Source organism: Rana temporaria, chromosome 12 (genome assembly GCF_905171775.1).
Source record: "Rana temporaria chromosome 12, aRanTem1.1, whole genome shotgun sequence".
Classification (NCBI taxonomy): domain Eukaryota; kingdom Metazoa; phylum Chordata; class Amphibia; order Anura; family Ranidae; genus Rana; species Rana temporaria.
In genome coordinates this window covers 121,246,550-121,269,634 of record NC_053500.1, presented here as the reverse complement: position 1 = coordinate 121,269,634, position 23,085 = coordinate 121,246,550, and positions in this window count along the sequence as shown.

The window sequence follows — 23,085 nt, the reverse complement described above, 5'->3', positions numbered from 1 at the left end:
AGTTCAGTGTTGATTCCGAGTGGCGCCAAAGATTTCAAAGTGTATATCCACCACTTCTCTTTTTGGATCAACACCTTGTCAAAGTCACCTCTTCTCGCCGATAACCTCAGGGTATATATGCCTTTAACCCCGAGACCATCGGGTTTACCACCATGGCATTGTAGAAAGTGTCTGGCTATTGGACTATCATGGAATTTTTCCATGTATCCAGTTTTTTTGCGCTTCTCCTCCTCCTTTTCTTCGTTTTTTATGTCTCTGATGTGCTCACCTATCCTCACCCTAAGTTGTCTTTTGGTCTTGCCCACATAAATTTTCGGGCATGGGCAGGTGAGCATATAGATAACTCTCTCTGTGGTGCAATTGATGAGCCCCTTAATCTTATAGGTTTTCTCACCCTTTGCATCACTGAAAGTGTCCGTCCTATCGACGAATGGGCACATTTGGCATTTGCCACATGGGAACATTCCCGTGCTGCGGGGATATTCTGACAGCCAGGAAGTCTGCGGAAGTCTGCGGCTGTTTGGTGACAGCCGAGACTTACGCCGGTCGGATCTAATACAAATCTATGCTTAACTGATTCTAGGAATCAGGCTCATAGATATGACGGCTCGGACTCAGAGTTACGACGGCGTATCTGCAGATACGCCGGCGTAACTCGTACATGAATCCGGGCCTGTGTCTATGGACTCAGAGTGTATGAGATGGGAGTGCGCCCCCAAGGTAATCCCCTCGGGAGAGAGCTTTCCGAGGGGGTTAGCTATTGCGGGGAGGAGCGGAGAGAGTCGACGAGGGACCCCAGAAGAGGATGATCGGGGCCACTCTGTGCAAAACGAACTGCACAGTAAGTAATATGATATAAATATGATATGTTTGTTATTTACAGCCTCCCCAGCACCCCCCTAATTACTTACCTGAGCCCCACCTCTCCCCAGCGATGTCCACAAGTGTCTAAGCCGCGTGGGACACTCCTCCAGATTGGCCGAGACACAGCAGTGGCGCCACTGCCTCCTGCAGCTGTCAATCAAAGCTAGCCAACAGGGGATTGAGGGGGTGGGGCTGCGTCGGGGCTTTGTGTCTGAATGGACACAGGGAGCTGTGACTTGGCTCGGGTGCCCCTATAGCAAGCTGCTTGCTATGGGGGCACTCGACAGGAGGGAGGGACCAGGAGAGCTGAAGAGGGACCTGAGAAGAGGAGGATCTAGGCTGTCCTATGCAAAACCAACTGCACAGAGGAGGTACGTATGACATGTTGTTGTGATTTTTTACTTTACAATCACTTTAACTGAACAAGCTGAAGCTACTAACTGATAGGTTGTCTGGCACAGCTGCTCCAAATGCTGTCAGTACCAGTTCTAATAAATTCCCCCAAAATGTTTTAGCAAAGGAAATGTTTGTTAAGATATATTTTAACAACCTTGCCCGGCTGTCAATCTGCTATAGGCCCGGGCGGGGGCTTTGCCATCCTGACAGGACGTCATATGACGTCCTTCACATCACGCCGCACACGATGTCCTTCAGACACAGTGCAACACCGATCAGGGTAAAGATCCGATGGCGTAGGTTCTTTACCATGTGATCAGCTGTGTCCAATCACAGCTAATCGCATGTAAACAAAGGCAGGTTATCGACATTTCCTTTTCTCAGCGTTGTCGGTGTATGAAGAAAGGAAAGCAGATAATCGGCTTTCCGGTTTTAGGGGACATTTACACTGATAATCAGAGCACTGATCATCAGTGCGACATATTAGTGCCCATCAGTGTTCATCAGTGCGACATATCAGTGCCCATCAGTGTTAATCAGTGTAGCCTCATCAGTGAAGAAGAGAAATTACTAATTTGCAAAAATGTATGGCAGAAGCAAAGGAAAAGTATTTTTTTCCCCCAAAAAATTCTTAGCAAAAAAATAAAAATTCCAGTGGTGATTAAGCACCACCAAGAAGAACCACTGTTTATAAATTTTTTTTAAATATTTAATTTGGGTAGTCAGTGTTGCATGATGTGTGTTTTAAAAAAAGTAAAATTTGAAATGGCTCTGGAGGCAACAGAGGAGAATAAGAGCCCAGCATTGCAGGAGTTATCTCCATATTGCTTGCGAGTGTCTTGCCATGCTGATGGATTGGGGGGAGATCCCAGCCAAGTTCAATGGGAGATTGTACCGCAGGAGTCACTCTGTCTCCTGTGACTATGTCTGGGCCATGGGGTGGGGGCTGGGGGGTAACATCTGGAAGCCATCGTCTCAGTGATTAATTAGAATCTATAACGGGAAAGTTTATCTTCTTTTTCTATTAAAACAACAAGGGCATACAATTTTAGAATACGTTTTTAATGTTAAGTCTTTTGTTTTTAAATCGTGACCCCCCCCCCAATCATCCATCTCTTCCTAACGGGTATATCTCGCCTCCTTTCTAATCATGTCCTTTTTTATCTCTTTCTGATTTAATTCATTTGATCTCCTGAAGGAATTCATTAATAAAAGAAAATTATGGGGGCTGCTATTGCGGACCTTTTTCTGAAAATACCAGTTGCCTGTCTGTCATATTGACCCTATTTCTTCAATACGTTTGAGAGACTGAAGCGGAGAGAGTATACAGATAAAAAATTCTGACTTTTCTAATTCTGGGTCAGTGACTGTCAGGCATCATACAGAAGACCAATAGTGGTGGCAGACCTGATTTTCCCTCTACCAGCCTTTACAATTCCCACTCTCCATAAATCCGCTAAATGGCGCTGGTGTGAACATACAACAACACTGTTACCCCAGACAAGAAGAACTCTCTCACCCCTCTGTTTTACGGGGAACGGAGTACAGCAGCTAGCACGACCAGGCACAGGGCCAGTATGTCAGCAGCTTTTACCACAGCCGTGGTGTCCCGCTCACAGCATCTAGAGCAAGGGTGCCCTTTGAAGAGCGAGGGCCACTTAAGCGACTTGGTAACCGGTCGCGGGCCACAATGAGCGGAGCAGGTGGATGGCAGCCCATTCTACTTTTTTATTTTATTTTGCTGATCGGATTGGAGGTAGGCGTTTGTAAACTGACACAAGTCCATTTACATCTGCTACTCCTTGGAGGTGAATGGAGGGTCCAATTGGGTCGGACTGACCATGTGAAAGGGGCCTATGGCTCAGTGCAGGTAACCTGCAGGTGCACTGCTCTTCACCTGTGGATCAGTTTGAAAGCAGCCCAGTAACCACTGCAGAACAGATATGCCCATACATAGATACTGTGATTTTAGTAATAAACGTACCTTTAATAACCGTGTTCTATTCCATACCAGAGCACTAGGTCGTGGGCCACTGAAGGTATTACATTTTTCCTGGGTGAACTGAGAGTTGGGGTCTATGGATAGGCAGTTATATAATTTTCGGCAGAAGTCACCGAAGACTCTGGACATGTTTTGGGGGCAGTACTGTAAGTGGGATTACCGTCAGGTTGTAACAGGAAATCAGGGATAGAGGCAGCGGATCTTGGCTTTAATTTTCGAACCAACATTCTATGGGGCTTGTTAGCATATTCATAGAAATTTTGCTTGGACCAAAGCATGGATTTAGCAAGATTATTCGAGTCTAAGGACTTAATGCGGTTATGTAGTGAAATCACCGTCCTGAGGCGTGTCACTGTGGGGAGACTGAGTAAACACTCTTCTGCTTTAGATAAGTCAGCCAAAAGGGACTTCCTCTGAAGATCTCGGTCACGTTTAAGACGGGAGCCAGAAGAAATGCACTCCCCCCTGAAGAAGGCCTTATGGGCCTGCCACATAGTGGACACCTCAGAGACCGAGCCCTCATTAAGTTCAAAGAATTCAGTCAGTTTTTGTTGTAAATGAAGGTGGACATCAGGTGTGGTAAGAAGGGATTCATTAAGACGCCAATGACATTTTCTAGGTGTGGGTGTGGATAGAAGGTCTAACACTATGGGTGCGTGGTCAAGGGTATTTTGTTTTAATGATAAAGTAATTTGTACTCATCAAGATTTGGTATATTAAATAATTAATGGGAACAATGTATATTGAAAGTGAATCTTGTACAAATGTAAAAGTTTTTTTGTATTTGAGGAAAAAAAGTTTAATAAGAAGTTGAAAACAAATTTTTATTTACTTTTTATAATTTTAAATGAAGGTGTAGTTATTTGTTTATTCACTACGGTGATGTGTAATTTATGATATATGAGCGCAGTTCCTTTTTTTTTTTTTTTTTCACGTTTTAGGTGTTTTTACACTTTACAACATGCACCTTTTTATTATAGTTTATTTGTTTTTGGTGATTCATTGATCTTTAATTTGCGTGGATTTGAAATATTGGGGCCAGATTCACAGAATAGATACGACGGCGTATCTCCTGATACACCGTCGTATCTCTTGTTGTATCTATGCGGCTGATTCATAGAATTGACTATGTAATTGACTTACACCGTCGGATCTTAGGATGCAGTACCTCGGCCGCCGCTGGGTGGAGTTTGCGTCGTTTTCCAGCGTTGGGTATGCAAATTAGCAGTTACGGCGCAAAGTTAGGTGTGCTATTAACATGGTGTAAAATTACTCCACCATGTTAAAGTATGGCGCATCGATTTTGAATTTTTTTTTTCCGGCGTAAGTACGTTACGCACGTCGCGATTCACAAACACGTTGTGCCGCCGTAATTTCGCGCAAAGCACGTCGGGAAAATTGCGAACGGAGCATGCGCAGAACGTCCGGCGCGGGAGCGCGCCTAATTTAAATGGTACACGCCCCATTTGAATTGGGCGGGCTTGCGCCGGACGTGTTTACGATACACCGCCCGGCGGTTTACAGGTAAGTGCTTTGTGGATTAGGCACTTACACTGAAAACTTGCGGCGGTGTAATGTAAACGGGTTACGTTGCGCCCGGCAATTGTACGAGAATCTGGCCCTTGGTTCCTATATTTTCTTTGATTCTTCAAGGGTCCAGGGTATTGATGAGTGAGGTGCAGTAGACTCCGCCCACAACATGGCATATTTGAAAGGAGCCTACTAATTGAAAGAGAGAGCACATCAGGGAGCTGCTGTTTCACTATTTAATCACAGTCTTGACTGAGATGTGGTGTTTTGACTGCAGTGGAGAAAGGTAAATAATCACAGCCTGGGTGTGATATCTGGCAGGAGTGTCTGGATTAGCAAACTATCAGAGCAGAATTACAAAGCTTGTGGCAGGTTCATGCAGATGTGTTTTGGTCTTAGCCTTACTCAGCGCTTTTCTGATTCTGCCAGCTTCTTAAATAGAAGTGAATATGGTGTGTGTTCATTTTTCATTGGGCTGAAGCTGTACCGGCAATGTGTGAACATAAGTAAGTCATGTCTTCAGAATTTCTGTAGGAAGGAACAAGGTACTCAAGGCTGTTGTTGCGGTACTCTGATGGATTTATATTGTTTGACAGCTTTCGGGATGCTGCACCATACATAATAAAACAATGCCTGATGACTGTTTCTTGGATGAATAATACATTCTATTAACTGTTAGGAGTAGACAGGTTGTTTTTATAGTGTTGTGGACTTTACAGAATCGTATGTTAAAGAGTGGATTGTGTGCATGGCTTATAAAATCAATTTGTTATCATAAACAGCATTTTCATAAGTAATACATTTGCGTATGTATTTATTGTGCCTAAAATAAATCTGTAAGAAAATTAATTTAAGGGCTTCCATTGCTGACCTTTATTTTACCATCAGACTAGCTTTTGATTTAATACTATCACAGACCTGAAACAAATGTATATAGAACAGGACTGGTGCAGAAAACTGAGGGCCAGATCCACAAAGAACCGGCGTAACCTAAAAATTACCATTTAAGTTACACTGCCTTAAAATTTCTACCTAAGTGCCCGATCCACAAAGCACTTACCTAGAATTTTTCGGCTGTGTAACTTAAATTCTGCCGGCGCAAGGCGTTCCTCTTCAAATGGGGGCGATTCCCATTTAAATTAGGCGCGCTCCCGCGCCGGCCATACTGCACATGCTCGTGACGTCATTTTCCCGACGTGCATAGCGCGAAATTACGTTACGCCAAGCTTTGTGGATCGCGACGGGTGAATAAAGTTGCGTCGGGAAAAAAAAAGATACGGCGGGAAAAAAAAATTCAAAACAAAAAACAAAACGCGTCGCTGGACAGAAGGGTCTGCTTTTACAAGGTGTAAAGTAAACAGTTTACACTTTGTAAAAGCAGCCCTAATTTTACACATGCAACTTAATACTTACGGAGAAAAAACGAAGCTGAAAAGCTTTGTGGATCTCCGTAAGTGCTAATTTGCATACCCGAGGCGGCATTTCGACGCAAAATGCCCCCAGCGGCGGATGCGGTACTGCACCCTAAGGTCCGGCAGTGTAAGTCCCTTACACATGCCGGATCTTCTGTCTATCTCTTGGAAACTGATTCTGTGGATCAGTTTCAAAGATAGAAACAGGGATACGGCGGCCTATCAGTAGATACGCCGTCGTATCTCTTTTGAGGATATGGCCCTTAGACATTTTTGAATACTTAGAATCGTAAATGAGCCTCTAACAGATATAGATACAGATTTTATATATATATATATAATATAATATATATATATATATATATATATATAAATGATGTCTATTGTAGATAATAGTACAATCATTTGAGACTGTACTACTGCTTTGGTTAATTGTATAGTTTCTGATTGTCAATTAAATTACAGATATTCTCCTGACGAAGCGGCATTAGACCGCAAAACTAGTTTAGATGCCTTTATGGCCCACAATTCCACTGTGATCTTCCCCTATGGGGACTATTATATTGGTGTTCTGTATGGATTGTCACCATGCTTTTAGTTTGTACATGATTTTGTGTTGTCCTTTCTTGTATTAAAAAGAAAATCGCATTTTATATTTTTTTATATACAGTTACAATAAAAAGTATGTGAACCCTTTTGGAATGATATGGATTTCTGCACAAATTGGTCATAAATGTGATCTGATCGGGTCATAGTGCATGCTTGACCAATCATCAGCCAGCAATGCACTGAGATGCTGCAGTGAATTATGGGCTGTGAAACGTAACTCGAATTTGGTGCGAATGGCCCAAAACGTTCGTAATTCAACGAACGATCGAACATACGATGTTCGAGTCGAAAATGAGTTTGACTCGAATACGAAGCTCATCCCTACTAAAGACTTACAAAAGTCTTTGGCATATGCTAACATCCCAGTTGGCAAATCTACGATATGTAAAACACTAAACAATAATGGATTTCATGGGAGGATACCACAGAGGAAGCCACTGTTGTCCAAAAAAAAACATTGCTGCACGTTTACAGTTTGCACAAGAACACCTGGATGTTCCACAGCAGTACTGGCAAAATATTCTGTGGACAGATGAAACCAAAGTTGAGTTGTTTGGGGAAACACAACACTATGTGTGGAGAAAAAGAGACACAGCACACCAACATCAAAACCTCATCCCAACTGTGAAGTATGGTGGTGGGGGCATCATGGTTTGGCCCTGCTTTGCTGCCTCAGGGCCTGGACGGATTGCTATCATCGAAGGAAAAATGAATTCCCGAGTTTATTAAAGCGGAGTTCCGGCCACAATTTCACTTTTTAAATATAAATACCCCTGTAATACACAAGCTTAATGTATTCTAGTAAAGTTAGTCTGTAAACTAAGGTCTGTTTTGTTAGGTTGTTACAGCATTTAGACACTTTATAAAATAGAAATTGACTGGGGCCATCTTAAGTGTGGGCATCATGAAGCCAGACTGTATGACTTCCTGGATTTCAGCCTTGCAAATCTCGCACATGCTTAGTGCTGCACAAGCAGTGTCAGATCAGGTTTCAGCACCTGTGCTGTCCAAGTCACATGATTCTTTGAGACTGGGGAATGCACAGACTCCTGGAAAGTTACACCCACTACATTCCCAGGAGTCTGTGCGGTGTAGGTTAGGAAGCATTAAGCACCTAGGTGTAGGAAGTGGGAAGATTAACTATTCTGCCTAGCAACAACACTTTGAAGGCATCTAAAAAATAAAATAAAAATTTGTAAAGGACTAATGACATTTTTTTTAAAACTACTGATGTAATGTTATATTTATGGGTGGAACTCCACTTTAAGACATTTTGCAGGAGAACTTAAGGCCATCTGTCCACCAGCTGAAGCTCAAGAAAGCGATTCACACCAGACACCCCAAGAATATTGTTGAGCTGAAACAGTTCTGTAAAGCGGAGTGGTCAAGAATTACTCCTGACCGTCGCGCACGTCTGATCTGCAACTACAGCAATTGTTTGGTTGAAGTTATTGCGGCCAAAGGAGGTTCAACCAGTTATTAAATCCAAGGGTTCACATACTTTTTACACCTGCACTGTAAATGTTTACATGGTGTGTTCAATAAAAACATGGTAACATGTAATTATTTGTGTGTTATTAGTTTAAGCAGACTGTGATTGTCTATTGTTGTGACTTAGATGAAGATCAGATCACATTTTATGATCAATTTGTGCAGAAATCCATATCATTCCAAAAGGGTTCACATACTTTTTACTGCAACTGTATGTATGTATCTATTTTTCAAACCTGTACCGAGATAGTCAAATTGCCCCTGCCCTTTGGCACTTTGGTTTGGGGACCAAACAATTCCAATTTGTATATTTTTGAGTACTTGTGTGGACCAATGACTTAAAGCAGGGCTCAAAATTTCAAGTCCTGAGCTACTAGCCAGGCCTCAAGGGTTACCCACCACCAGTTGCCCCACCCAACCCCTACCATGCCCCGCCCCGAATCCCACCCTCATAAATTATCTCATGAAATGACACTTAAATGTTTTATGCAGAATTAAGTTATAAAAATAAATATTAACAACTTTATGTGTGTCCCCATTGCAGCTATGTGTCCCCATTGCAGCTATGTGTCCCCAATTTAGCTATGTGTCCCCATTGCAGCTATGTGTCCCCATTGCAGCTATGTGTCCCCATTGCAGCTATGTGTCCCCAATTTAGCTATGTGTCTGCCAGTGCAGCCACGTGTCTACCAGTGCAGCCACGTGTCTGCCAGTGCAGCCACGTATCCGCCAGTGCAGCCATGTGTTCCCAATTCAGCCTGTGTCCCCAATGCAGCTATGTGATGCTAGTGCAGCCTGTGTCCGCTAGTGCAGCCTGTGTCCCCATTGCAGCCCTGTGTCCCCAATGCAGCCCTGTCTCCCTAATGCAGCTCGGTCTCCCCAATGCTACCTACCTGTGTACTGTGTAGGCCCGTAGGGGAAGAGCAAGGAGAGGAGAGACGCTGCCGCCTGGTTGATCAGCGCGCAAGGAACAGCTTTCATTTCAATAGCTGTGTTCCCCACCGCGCGCTGATATACAGCCCCTCCCCCTTGTCCGGGCACTTTTGATTGACAGATCACCCGTCCAATCCTGGGACGGGTGATCTGTCTATTAAAGTGCACGGACGGGAGGGGGCTGTATACATTGTTTTATATATCTATAAAATATACTCTGTCACACAAAAATCAGAAAGTGCTTCTGACTTCCAAAGCTTAAAGGGGTTGTAAAGGTTTGTCTTTTATTTTCTAAATTGGTTCCTTTAAGCTAGTGCATTGTTGGTTCACTTACCTTTTCCTTCGATTTTTTTGTCCATACGGTTTGGATGACAGTTTTACCATGTTACCAAACTCCAGTTTTAGAAAAAAAAAAGTTTTAAATGCCAAGTCCAGAATTTAAGAAAATAAGAAAAGCAGCTTCTGCTGCAATTTTCCACTTTGAACTGTGTTGTACCCACCCCTTTAGGCCAGTGGTCTGCTTCTCTTCCAGGGTGAATGACAGCCAGTGTCATTTAATCCACTTCCTCTGAATACAGGCTGTCATGTATCTCCCCACTGGTGGTGTGTCATCACATTGTCCTGTGATTTTAAGTTGTAAGTTTTTTCATATATATATATATATATATATATATATTAGGGCTGTTACATCTCCCCCACTGTAATATCCACAGACATCTCTCCACTGTAATCCACAGACATCGCCCCCACTGTAATATGGTCCACATCTCCCCCACTGTATAGGAAGATTAGTGTTTGCTTAGTCTTACCAGAGAAGCCGGCTGAACACGAGCAGTTGAGGCCGGGTGATGACGTCAGCGCGCCGCTCTAGGATCACCTAGGACGCCGTCGGGTGGACCAAGATGGCCACCGCTCCGGGAGCTAGGCCAAAGCCGCAGCCTTTCCTATGGCCGAAGCAGCAGCTGAGCTCCACGGATCACGTGGTGTGCCGATCCGCATATGGTGACCCGTTCGGATCACGGATCATTTACGATCCGTTGCATCACTAGTGCCAATCAAACGAATTTTGATCGATCAAAAAAATGAACGATTAATCGAGGAATTAATCTTTAATTTCCACAGCCCTTTATATATATATATATATATATATATATATATATATATATATATATATATATATATATATAAAGTGTTGGGTATGTAAAGAAGATTTGCCTTTAAAATTAGTATCCTGGACTACATGACATTTAGGGGTTACGTTAAGCTAAGGAGTTTAAGATATAGGTTGATGTTTAGGATTAGGCTGGGGTAAAAAGTATCTGATCTAATATATTTTATGATGATAAATATGTGCCTAAATAGTTGTGTGTGTCGGTGCCAAGTTGTGTGAGTGATGACAATTTACTTACAAATAATAACTTGGCAATTTTCAGAAGCTGAAATATGTGCCACGCTTTTGTAGGGCAAAACATTAACCTAAGTTCTGTCGAGTTCTAATAGATATCATCTTTATATCTACAATTAAATGTAACGCTCCCTGCCCTTCTGGGTACATATTTATCATGGATTCCACCCTCCTGTCCTGAGATACCGCATTCCAAACCAATTATTTCATCAACTCGATTTCATTTTCCATCATCCTCAAACCGATGTACTGAACATGTACCATGAGCTGCTTTTCTGCAAACAAATCTTTGTCAGAAAAAAAAAAAAAGGGAAAAAATATATGGGAAAAAAGATAAAGTGAGATTATAAATAGGAGAAGAAAAAACAGAGAAATCCCCATAGTAAAGTTTGGCGGAGTGGATCAAGAGAGTAGGAAAAATTTGGAATAATAATGGGAGCAACATGTGGCCTGAGAGCTCTTAACTTTTACCTTACTTGAACCTTCATTAAAGTTGTTTGAAGACTAAAAAGTTTGTTTTGCTGGGTTCACCCTCCCCTGGAGATCATAGCTGCTTCACTGATGTGATTTACACATTGTTGTCATCTGTTTGTGGTTATTGTGTGTTCCTTCACCTTATGTGTCACACTCAGTCGTAATCTTTAAGAGACGTGCTTAAAAAGGAGCTCCAGCAAAATACAGAGTTGGACTATATACAGAGTGATTGAAAAGTAACTCCTTATTTTAAAAATCGTATAATTTATTTTTTAATCATTATTGTAACGGCACCCCAAATGGGACAGGGGTTAAAGCCATTTAGGATATTCCATTCCCGAACACAAGGCAGTTACTGACACCCAACAATTAGGCAAACGCGACCCATAGGAATAATACAAGACACAGCTCTGTATGTAGTTCAAGCAGGTCTGACTCTTTATTGAGAAATAAAGACTCTCTTATATACAATTTAGGATACTGCAGTAACCAAATGAACAATGACCCAACTCCACCCACAACATCACACAATGTTTACCTAATGAGCCCCCTCAATACATCTCTTTAGCAGACACGCTGGCTCTGGGAACTGACCTAATTTACATGAGCCAATTAACTACAGCTGATGACTCAGACCCCTGACCTTTAGGCTGTCTGTTAACTTACAATACACATTATCATCAATAGACCTTCTCACAATACAGGGTCAATTAGCACAAGCCACAATGAAAGATCCTTAGAAGTTCGTCTGGATTAAATCTACATTACACAGGCAGCCAGGTAGCTGGAGGTGATGACTTCTTTCAATTAAAATCTTTCAATTAACCTGTTTGAGTTCAGAATCAACAAACAGTAATAGTTCTTTACAGATATCCTGGAATATATTGTGAATTACAGACCCATGTTAAAGCAATCCAAGATATATTTTGAATGTCCATTATTTTCTGGCTCATACTTTCTAAGAGCTTCTGGGTTCCATGGACCCTCCCGTTACAAAAAATGTAATGTGAGAAGAACACACACAACATGGAATTTTATTTAAAATTTGATATGTGCACCAGCATTCACCTGCAGTTTCTGAAGCCGCTTCACAGGAACTCTTGTGGGATGGCAGAAATAACTTCTCGTAGTCGCCCTTCAAGTTCTTCTAAAGTCTTTTGGTTTCGTAGAGTAAACTTGTTCCTTCTACCAACCCCAAAGAAAAAAGTTGCAGGGTGTTAAATCGTGGCTTATGGCCAGCCACTCATGCAGACCATCTACCAGGAAAATGTTCATTCAGCCATTTACGAACAAGAATAGCAGAATGTGAAGGAGCACCATCTTGCATAAAAATCAAGTCTTCAATATTCTCCCAGGTATTGACAACTGGCCAGATGTCATGACCTTGCAGTAATATTTTCATGACCTGTCTGTCCCTTACCTTGTTTGTGTATCAGCCTTAGGGCTTGCTCTCTCAATCCTGCATGGTTAAGTAATCTTCCCTCAGTGTGGCTCCACCCTAGCCTCAACAGGAACCACTATTTAACACTGTGTTCTCCAAGCCTGCCTTGTAATATTGTGTGTTTGGTTTCCTGTTTCCCGTGTGCTCTACGTTTGTCTCTGTTACCGATCTTGGCGTGTTTCTGTCTATCCCCGCCTGCTTGTGATCCTGACCTTTGGCGCGTTCGCGAATATTCCTGCCTGCTTGTGACCCTTGACCTTTGGCTTGTTCTCCGTTTTATCCTTGTCTGCTAGTCGCCCCGACCTTTAGCTTAACCTCCTATAGCCTACCGTGAGCTGGGAGACCCTGGGGGCCGCGACCTGGAGTCAGCTGCAGCGTAGTCCAATTCTCACCACGAAAGGTCCTGGTGAACACCTGCTGGCTCTTAGACTCCGTGCCCTGGGGAATCTTATGTTCTAGCTCCCTGTGGGATCAATGTTGGCGCCCCAGTAGACCTGCCTTCCTGCACCACCCAGGGTTCCATCCGCTGCAGTCAGCCGTAGGGTCCACTATCATAGCGGTGCACTCCTGACCCCAACGGTGTGCATCTGTCACCTGTCCTCAGGTGACCTGACACCAGATTTCATCTTGCAGCATAGTGAGATACCTTTCGGCATTTATGGTATCGTGAAAGATAAAAGGACCCCCAATCCTATTTGAAGTCATGTCATAGATTAAGGAACCTGCATTAAAGAATTGAGAAAAAAGTAACTTCATCTAAAAAAAATTATAAATAGTTTAACATGGTTTTACCTACCAAAGAATTTATAATTCTGTTCTGCCAATTTTGTGATTTTAAAAACCTCCGCCACACCATTGAGGTTATCCGAGGTGTGTATCCGACCATGCTGGATCGATATGTGGTAGGTATCTAATAAAGATGATCTATGTTGGGCAGCACAGTGGTGCAGTGAGTAGCACTTTCGCCTAGCAGCAAAAGGGTCGCTGGTTCAAATCCCGACCACGACACCATCTGCCTGGTGTTTGCATGTTCTCCCTGTGCATGCGTGGGTTTCCTCCGGGTACTCCGGTTTCCTCCCACACTCCAAAGACATGCTGGTAGGTAAATTGGATCTTGTCCGAATTGGCCCAGTATATATATATATGTATATCTGTGTGTATGACTGTGTGTCCCAAGCGTGTCATGATCCTACGGGGTAAAATGACCGCACCAGCCAAGCAGACTCTGGCTGGAAAAAGCACCCAGAGGCGATTCAGTTCGCATGAGTTGCGCTATACAAGTCATTCATTCATTCATGTTTAGTTTTCCTTCAGGAGGTCTTGTAACTGATGAAGGTGTAGATGCGATTTGTTGAGGTTTCGGGCAGCTGCCTCTCTAAAAGCGGCAGATTTGCACGCTGTGGGATAATCTGAGATGAATGTAGAGGAGCCCCCAATAAAGTGTATCATGCTTGTGGTTTAATGTATGAATTTATTGAAAGAGCTAGTTTACAGGTAATATGTATAGCCGACATGCCTTGCTGGAAATCCCCCCCCCCCTCCCCACCTCAGGGCTAGTGTACAAGAAAACATACGAGACTGGTAAATATTTCAGGAATACAGCTTAAAATACTATCACTTGAGACCATGGTTAAATTAGTTTTATTAAAATATTGAATTGTGCAAATGTAACTAGTGATGGTAGCAAATATCCGTCAGAAGAAGACTCAACCACGTGGTATAACAGGAAAATATTTTCAATGGAAAATAATAAAAATTTCAAAATAAGATGAGAACAAATAATAAAAAAAATTGAGTAGAGGAAAAACGGAATACTAAAGATATATTAAATAAAAACAAAAATAATGGTATAGTAAAACGTGAAAAAATAAAAAAATAATGCAAGACTTGCCTGTGTTGGTGAATGTTGTTGCGACAGATTTGGAACTGGGAATCGGCTGCAGAAACACCCCTTAAGATTCTGCGAGTGATGAGTGACAGGTGGAATGCAACAGGGGGAACGGGTTTGGTCAGAATGGTTCGTTCAGCAGGAGGAATAATGATGGGTTCGGAGATGGGAAGGGCTAGGTGTGTGACATTGGACTGTGGATGGAGGGTGCTAATAGTTGGGGGCTAATATGATGAGCAGGGCCGTTTGAAGGAATTAGGGGGCCCCAAGCAAAATGGACATGGAGGCCCCCCCCCCCCCGCACGCACAGCGCAGAACCACAGCAAGCAGAAAACCAACAGCCGGGTGGATGGAAGGGGTGATGGTGGAGCAAGATGAATCACTAGTGCCCCAGCATAGCATGACATATAAAAGAGGGCTGCATATGGTGTAGATCAACCAATGCATTTTATTTATAAAAATATCTTACAAATCAGTGTAAATATGGCCAAAAAAAGTGATCACACAATGGTAAAATATAAATAAAAGCAATGTGGGGAGCATAAAGATGCCAGCATGACCTACCTGACCCCTACACTGACCAACCTGATCCCTACACTAACCTACCTGATCCCTACACTAACCTACCTGATCCCTACACTAACCTACCTAATCCCTACACTAACCTACCTGATCCCTACACTAACCTACCTGATCCCTACACTAACCTACCTGATCCCTACACTGACAAACGCTGTCACTGTTCCATCAAATGCTCCTACTGTGCCCCCCCCCTGTCTGATAGAGGGGTGGCTGGAGAGAGGGGGTGGCGCCCTTATGGACACACTGCCTCTAGATAAACAAGACCCCCCCAGCTAGGAGGACTGTGTGTGTGTGTGGGGGGGGGGTGATAAGGGGGTCCCTAATAAAGGAATCCCCCTCTCTTCCCCCTCCAGTTATGAGGATTGCAGGGGGTGATATTAGGGGACCCCCATCCAGGAAAATAGGAACTCCCCTCCCTCCCCCACCAGTTAAAAAAGACCCCTAGCTTGGAGAACTGCAGGGGGGTGATGTGAGGACCCTGCTCACCCCCTCTAATAGAAAAAAAAGAGCACTGGTCAGGAAGACTGCAGCCCCCCCCAGAAGGTGAATAGTGTGTGACTGTGAACAGATGCAGAAAGTCATTATACACACAGCAGCCCCAGAGGGGGAGGAGGGGGGAGACTCACAGTAAGATGAGGAGGAAGAATTCCTGCACAGCTCCGATGTCTGCAGCTCTGGGCTGTCTGTCACTGCTGCCTCTGTTTTCTCCATGCTGTTTGCTGAAACTTCTTCTCTCCCTTCACCAAGTGTGGACAAACGATCCCGGGCTCTGCACAAGGGGGAGGGTGGAGGCGGGGAGAAATATGTGCCCCCTTCCCTTATTGGTCAAAGCTGTGAAAGCAGACAGTAAGGGAGAGGAGGATTGGTGCTACAGGGCTGCCACTATTTGATCGGGTCTCGAGCAGATTCAAAACCAAGCACTAGCGCGCCGCAGAGGAGGAGGAAGTGAAATCCTCCTCCACCATCAAGCAGGGCAGTGACGTCACTGGTTGCCAGATGCTAGGCGGCTATAGCAACCAGTGATTTGGTGTATAGTCAGGTGGAGGCGGAGCCAGAGCCAAAGCTATGGTGGCTCAGTCCCATGATTTCCTGAATCATGTTCCCAGTGTTCTTTTTATTCAGGGACAATGAACGTGGGCACCCTAGTTGGGGGCCCCCTTCCAGCTGGGGGCCCCAAGCAATTGCTTGCATTGCCTCTCCTGTTCCAACGGGCCTGATGATGAGCAATGTCTGGATAGTGGGGGGATGACTAGGAGAAGCGGTTGGCAGGGAGTGGAGTGCTAATTAGGACTAGGGAATGGATGGATGGAGGGTGGCAGAACCCTAGGTAACTGTTGGTGGGTGTCGGTGGTGGTGGAATGGTGCAGTAGGAGTAGGGATAGGAATTTTGGTGCAGTGGGATTCGATGGCAAGGAGAAATTGGAGGAATGAGGAGTTCATCGGCGAGAGGTACTTATGGGTAGGGGAGTGAGTTATGAACTGGTGAGATGAAGATGACCATTGATAGGAAGGGTAAAAGTGAGGGGGGGAGACGGGGCAAGAATGTTGATGGGGAAGGAACTAGGAGGAGGGGTGGAGGGCAGGCCGGGACTGGGACAAATAATAGGCCCGGGCATTCTAAGCTGAGCAGCCCATTTAAAAAATAAAAAATAAAAATTACAAATAATGGCAACCGGTTTCTCTATGCATTTTAGTTATATTTAGCCTGCTTCAGTCACTGTAACTGACTGCGGATCTAATACGATCTAATGCCCTTTGATAAAAACGGCCCTGGGAGGGTGGTGTATATATGTATGTGTGTGTATATATATATATATATATATATATATATATATATATATATATATATATATATATATATATATATATATATATATATATATATATATATATATATATATATATATATATATATATATACACACACACACACACACACACACACACACACACACACACACACACACACACACACACACACACACACACACACATATATATATATATATATATATATATATATATATATATATATATATATATATATACCCAATCGGTGCATTGCCGGTTTGAAATCGTGTGAGTTCAGTTGACAGTTTTCACAGACATCGATTTCACAGACATCTGTGCGGGTTCATGCACAGATGTCTATTCAAATCGCCTCCGAAGTCGGCAAAAGTAGTACAGGAACTACTTTTGGGAATCGGTGCAGTGCCGTAAAGTCGGCATCGCAATGATTCGGACGGTACTATTGCTGGCAATGCCCTCCGATTTGGCATGCGATTTGACATGTACTAGCATATTTAAATACACAAACAATTGAAGCTAAGCTCCAGCTAATACAGTAAACAGTTTTTTTTTTTCCTTTTGGGATAAAGATTTTACATAAAAGCTGATCATTTTAAGCACCCCTGTCAATGTTAAATGGTTCGTCTTGGGCCTGGTTGCAATTTTTTGGCGCTTTTTGCTCTTCGTAGAAATTCACTACAAGGCGTCTGAAAACTTGCGGCGGTGTAACGTAAATGTAATACGTTACGCCGCCGCAGCGTAGGGCGATTCTACCTGAATCTGGCCCACCGTATTTATCGGCGTATAACACGCACCCTAACTTTAAGAGGTTTTCGTGGAAAAAAACTTTCCACGGCCCCCTGCGTATAACACGCAGGCACAGTTTACCCTCTATTTTCAGGGTAAAAAAGTGAGTGTTATACGCCAATAAATACAGTAGTTATTTTTAAAAAAATGGGATATTCTAGCAAAAAGTAAAAAATATTGTTTTTTTTTTTTCAAAATTGTCTGTTTTTTTGTTTATAGCGCAAAAAATAAAAATTGCAGACATGATCAAATTCCACCAAAAGAAAGCTCTATTTGTGGGAAAAAATGATAAAAATATAATTTGGGTGCAGTGTTGTATGACCGCGCAATAGTCATTCAAAATGCGTCAGCGCTGAAAATTGGTCTGGGCAGGAGGGGGGGGGGGGGGTTTAAGTGCCCAGTAAGGAAGTGGTTAAGGTAAAACAAAAATCCTTACTAAATGTCCTCCTTCCCACACCCAATCCCTAAACATTCACCCGACTATTATCTATTATTTTTTTTATTATATTTTTTTATAAAAGTGGAGTTTCCTTTAAGTTCCTAATGTCTTTTGCCAATACCAATAGGGAAAATAATATCTTCAATGTACAATGTCATCCTTTCTATCTAAACTTTAAGACAGATTTTTTTCCTTTTTAGTAGAGGAATTGGGACTGGCAGTTAAACCATTTCTCACCCACACACATTCCCGAAAAAAAAAAAGTGAAAAAAAAAAAAAAAACCTCAGCATTTATATGGGGGCGACTCCTGATGAAGAGGGACAGCTCCAACTTATAAATTTCTCCCTGCTTTAGAACATTTTACAACAAGGTATAATTCACTGTAAAACATTTACAATCTAGTACTTGCAAGAATTCTGTTACTTGAGCTATTTGCACTACTTAGAGTATTCAAAGGGTAACTCTAATTTCATAAAAAAAGAAATAGCAATATATACAGTGTATATTATAATATATATAAATAAATATATACACACACAGCATATCGCTTATGCAATTGCTACATAAACCATGTTGTTTTATCTTAACTTTTCAATCTGCAGCTGCCGTCATTTTCTATAAAAATTCAATGCAGCATGACAACCTGGAGGAGTTCTGTATGCAGTGTCTAGAAAGTCCCCAGAATTAATTTCCTGCTTTTGTGATTGACTGATTTTCCCAGAAGTCTGCACTAAGATGAAAGTCGGCTTTCAGGAACCCCGTGCAATAAAAGTGTTAGTTTTGGTGACTCCTCATAGGTTAAATACTTCTAAAGGGATACAGACACTGCAGCTTTCCTCATTAGAACACTTAGTGAATGAGATAATTATAATGAACCAGATCCTCCCATTCAGAATCCCTGCAATATATCCAGGCCCGGACTGGGACAAAAAATAGGCCCGGGCATTTTAGACTGAGCAGCCCAGGGGGGGCAGGGCGCGGCGGGGGTTAATGATGGGACGTGGGGTGAGATAAAGAAATATAGATAGACAGAGAGAGAGAAAAAAGAAAAATAGGTACAAAGAAAGATAGATATAATTATAAAGATAAAGATAGAAAGAAAGGAAGATAGATAGATAGATAAAGATAGAAAGAAGGGAAGGAAGGAAGATAGATATAGATAGATATAGACATAGATAGATAGAGAAAGAAAAAAAAGAAAGAAGGGAAGGAAGATAGATAAAGAAAGATAGATAAAGAAAGAAAGAAGGGAAGGACTATAGATAGATAGATAGATAGATAGAAAGGAAGATACATTGGTAGATAGATAGATAAAGATAGAAAGAAGAGCGATAGATAGATAAAGATAGAAAGAAGGGAAGGAAGAAAGATAGATAGATAAAGAAGATAGATATAGATAGATAGCGATAGATAGAGATAGATATAGATAAAGATAATAGGGAGAGAGAAAGAAAGGTGGAGAGAGAGAGAGAGAGAGAGAGAGAGAGAGAGAGAGAGAGAGAGAGAGAGAGAGAGGACAGTGTACAGTACTCACTCAGAGGCAGGAGGGACTGACTGGATGGATGGATATCAGACGCCATCTTTCCTTTTTGTTTGGCTTTAGCTTGAATCTTCCTCAGATACAGGAGGAGAGGAGGGGGAGGAATAAAAGCAGCTCCTCTCCTCTAACTGGTCGTACAGGCAGCAGGGGGGGGGGAGAAATGTCAGAGCTGGCTGTGATACGCCCAGCTCATCTCTCTCTGGGGGATCTCTGCTATTAGGAAAACTGGGCGTCCCCTCTCGGTCTGCAACCCCTTGGTACAACCCTGGGGAGACGTGACTTGCGGCCCGCCAAGGGGCGTTCGCAGGCCGCAACTGGCCCGCGGGCTGCCGAGGGCCGTTCGCGGGCCGCAAATGTCCCGCGGGCCGCCGCGGCCCACCGGACATATGCCCAGGTTTGCCCTATGGCAAGTCCGGGCCTGAATATATTGTATATACTTGTGTATAAGCCAAGTTTTTCAGCACATTTTTTTGGTGCTGAAAATGCCCCCCTCGAGTTATACTCGAGTCACCTTTTTGCGCCTGATCTCCCAGACTTTGGGGACCCAGTATCAAACTTGGCACACCTGTAGCCCCACTCTTCCTCTACAAGTGTGCAAAGATTGTTGTCGGGGGGACCTACGGCCGGGGAGTACCTATTTTTCAAAGCCGGGTACCCCTTCCATAGACCCATGTTAAATGGTAATTTCTCCGGTGATTTTGGGGATCCGGTACCGGTTGGTCGTAGGTCCCCTGGACCCAGAACTTGGCACACATTTAGTCCCATTTCTCCTCTATAAGTGTGCAAAGATTGTTGTCTGGGGCACCTACGGCTGGGGAGCACCGATTTTTTTCAAAGCCGGGCACCCCTTCCATAGACTCCCATGTTAAACGTCCGTCTAGTCATGGACAAAGTGAGGCAAAGTGAGGCATGCAGATGGACACCCTAGGCTTATACTCGAGTCAATACGTTTTCCCATTTTTTTGTGGTAAAATTAGGTGCCTCGGCTTATACTTGATCACCGAGAGTCGAGAGGGGATTGTTTTTTTTTCTCAACAGAAGTGGAATTACTCCCCAAAGATTTCAAAACACCCCTATTAAACTTTGCCTTTCCGTTTCATTGCCACAACTCTAATAGACTTGTGTTTTTAGGAAATGGGGATCAGTGGGACAGGTATATTTTAAGTGAACTTTGTATTCTGGCATCTGAAAATTGGTGTAGTTGCTTTAACCACTTCAGCCCTAGTGGCCACAATGGGAAGCGACGTAAGGTAACGCCGATTTGCCCAGCCGAGCCAACATGCCGCAGTAAAACTGTGGCGGCTAGGCGGCAAGTGGTTAACCACTTGCCAACCTGCTACTGTCATTATACTGCGGCAGGTCAGCACGATCCAGTGAGTTGTCATAGCTGTACGTCGGCTCATTTAAGCAGGTGTGCCAGCCACGCGAGATCGTGGGCACGAAAGGCAGAACAGGGAGACACACACGTCCCAATTCTGTGAAGAGAGAGAGCTTGTGAGTTCCTACTAGCTAGGAACCATGATCTCTCATCTCCTCCAGTCAGTCCCATCCCCCTACAGTTAGAACACACATTAGGGAACACGGCTAAACCCTTGTTCGCCCCCTAGTGTTGACCCCTTCCCTGCCAGTGACATTTACACAGTAATCGGTGCATTTTTATAGCACTGTCGCTGTATAACTGTCAATAGTTCCAAAAATGTGTCAAAAATGTCCGCTCTGTCCGCCATAATGTTGCAGTCCCGTAAAAATCGCATATCACCGTCATTACTAGTAAAAAAAATTATAATAAAAAAAAATCATAAATCGATCCCCTATTTTGTAGACGCTATAACTTTTGTGCAAACCAATCAATATACGCTTATTGTGATTTTTATTACCAAAAATATGTATAAGAATACGTATATGCCTAAACTGAGAAAAAATGTAATTAAAAAAAAAATGGAAATTTATTATAGCAAAAAGTACAAAATATTGATTTTTTTTTTTTTTCGAAATTGTCGCTCTTTTTTTGTTTATAGCGCAAAAAATAAAAACTGCAGAGGTGATCAAATACCACCAAAAGGAAGCTCCATTTGTAGGGAAAAAAGGACATCAATTTTGTTTGGGTATAATGTCGCACGACCGCGCAATTGTCAGTTAAAGCGACGTAGTGCCGTATCGCAAAAAATGGCCCGTCATTCAGCAGCCAAAACATCCGGGGCTGAAGTGGTTAAAAGTGAAGTTCATAAATGGAAAAAAACAAACATTTAATACTACCTTGGTGGATGCCACACGGCTCGCAAATTAAAGGGGACGTACCTGTATGCCCATTTGCGCAGCCGTGCCATTCTGTCGACGTACATGGTCGGGAGCCGGTCGGGAGCCGGTTAAAAGAAACTATATTTTTTTTTAATGTTCCCTTTTTTTTTTTTTTAGCTGTTAAAATATATAATTTTTAAAGTGATTTGTATAATATCTCTATTAACTACTTGCCGAACCAGCCGTCGCAGTTGTACGGCGGCAGGTCGGCTCCCCTGCGCGAAAGCCCGTAGCTCTACATCGGCTCTCGAATAGGCCACTAGGGGCGGGTGCGCACCCTCTGCTCATCCCTGACTCCTGTGCGCGTGCCCGGCGGGCGCGATCGCCGCCGGACACCGGGGATTGCTCGTTACAGAGCAAGGACCGGGAGCTGTATGTGTAAACACACAGCTCCCGATCCTGTCAGGGGAGAAATGCCTGACCGTCTGTTCATACAATGTATGAACAGCGATCAGTCATTTCCCCTAGTGAGGCCACCCCCCCTACAGTTAGAACACACCCAGGGAACATACTTAACCCCTTCCCCGCCCCCTAGTGTTAACCCCTTCCCTGCCAGTGGCATTTTTATAGTAATCAATGCATTTTTATAGCACTGATCGCTATAAAAATGCCAATGGTCCCAAAAATGTGTCAAAAGTGTGCGAAGTGTCCGCCATAATGTCGCAGTACCGGAAAAAAAAGGCTGATCGCCGCCATTACTAGTAAAAAAAAAATATTAATAAAAATGCCATAAAACTAACCCCTATTTTGTAAATGCTATAACTTTTGCGCAAACCAATCAATAAACGCTTATTGCAATTTTTTTTTTTTTACAAAAAATATGTAGAAGAATACATATCGGCCTAAACTGAGGAAAGGAAATGTTTTTTTTTTATATATATTTTTGGGGGATATTTATTATAGCAAAAAGTAAAAAATATTCATTTTTTTTCAAAATTGTCGCTCTATTTTTGTTTATAGCGCAAAAACTAAAAACCGCAGAGGTGATAAAATACCACCAAAAGAAAGCTCTATTTGTGGGGAAAAAAGGACACCAATTTTGTTTGGGAGCCACGTCGCACGACCGCGCAATTGTCAGTTAAAGCAACGCAGTGCCGAATCGCAAAAAGTGCTCTGGTCTTTGACCAGCAATATGGTCCGGGGGTTAAGTGGTTAAAAACAAAACTTTTATTATGAGCTGCATCC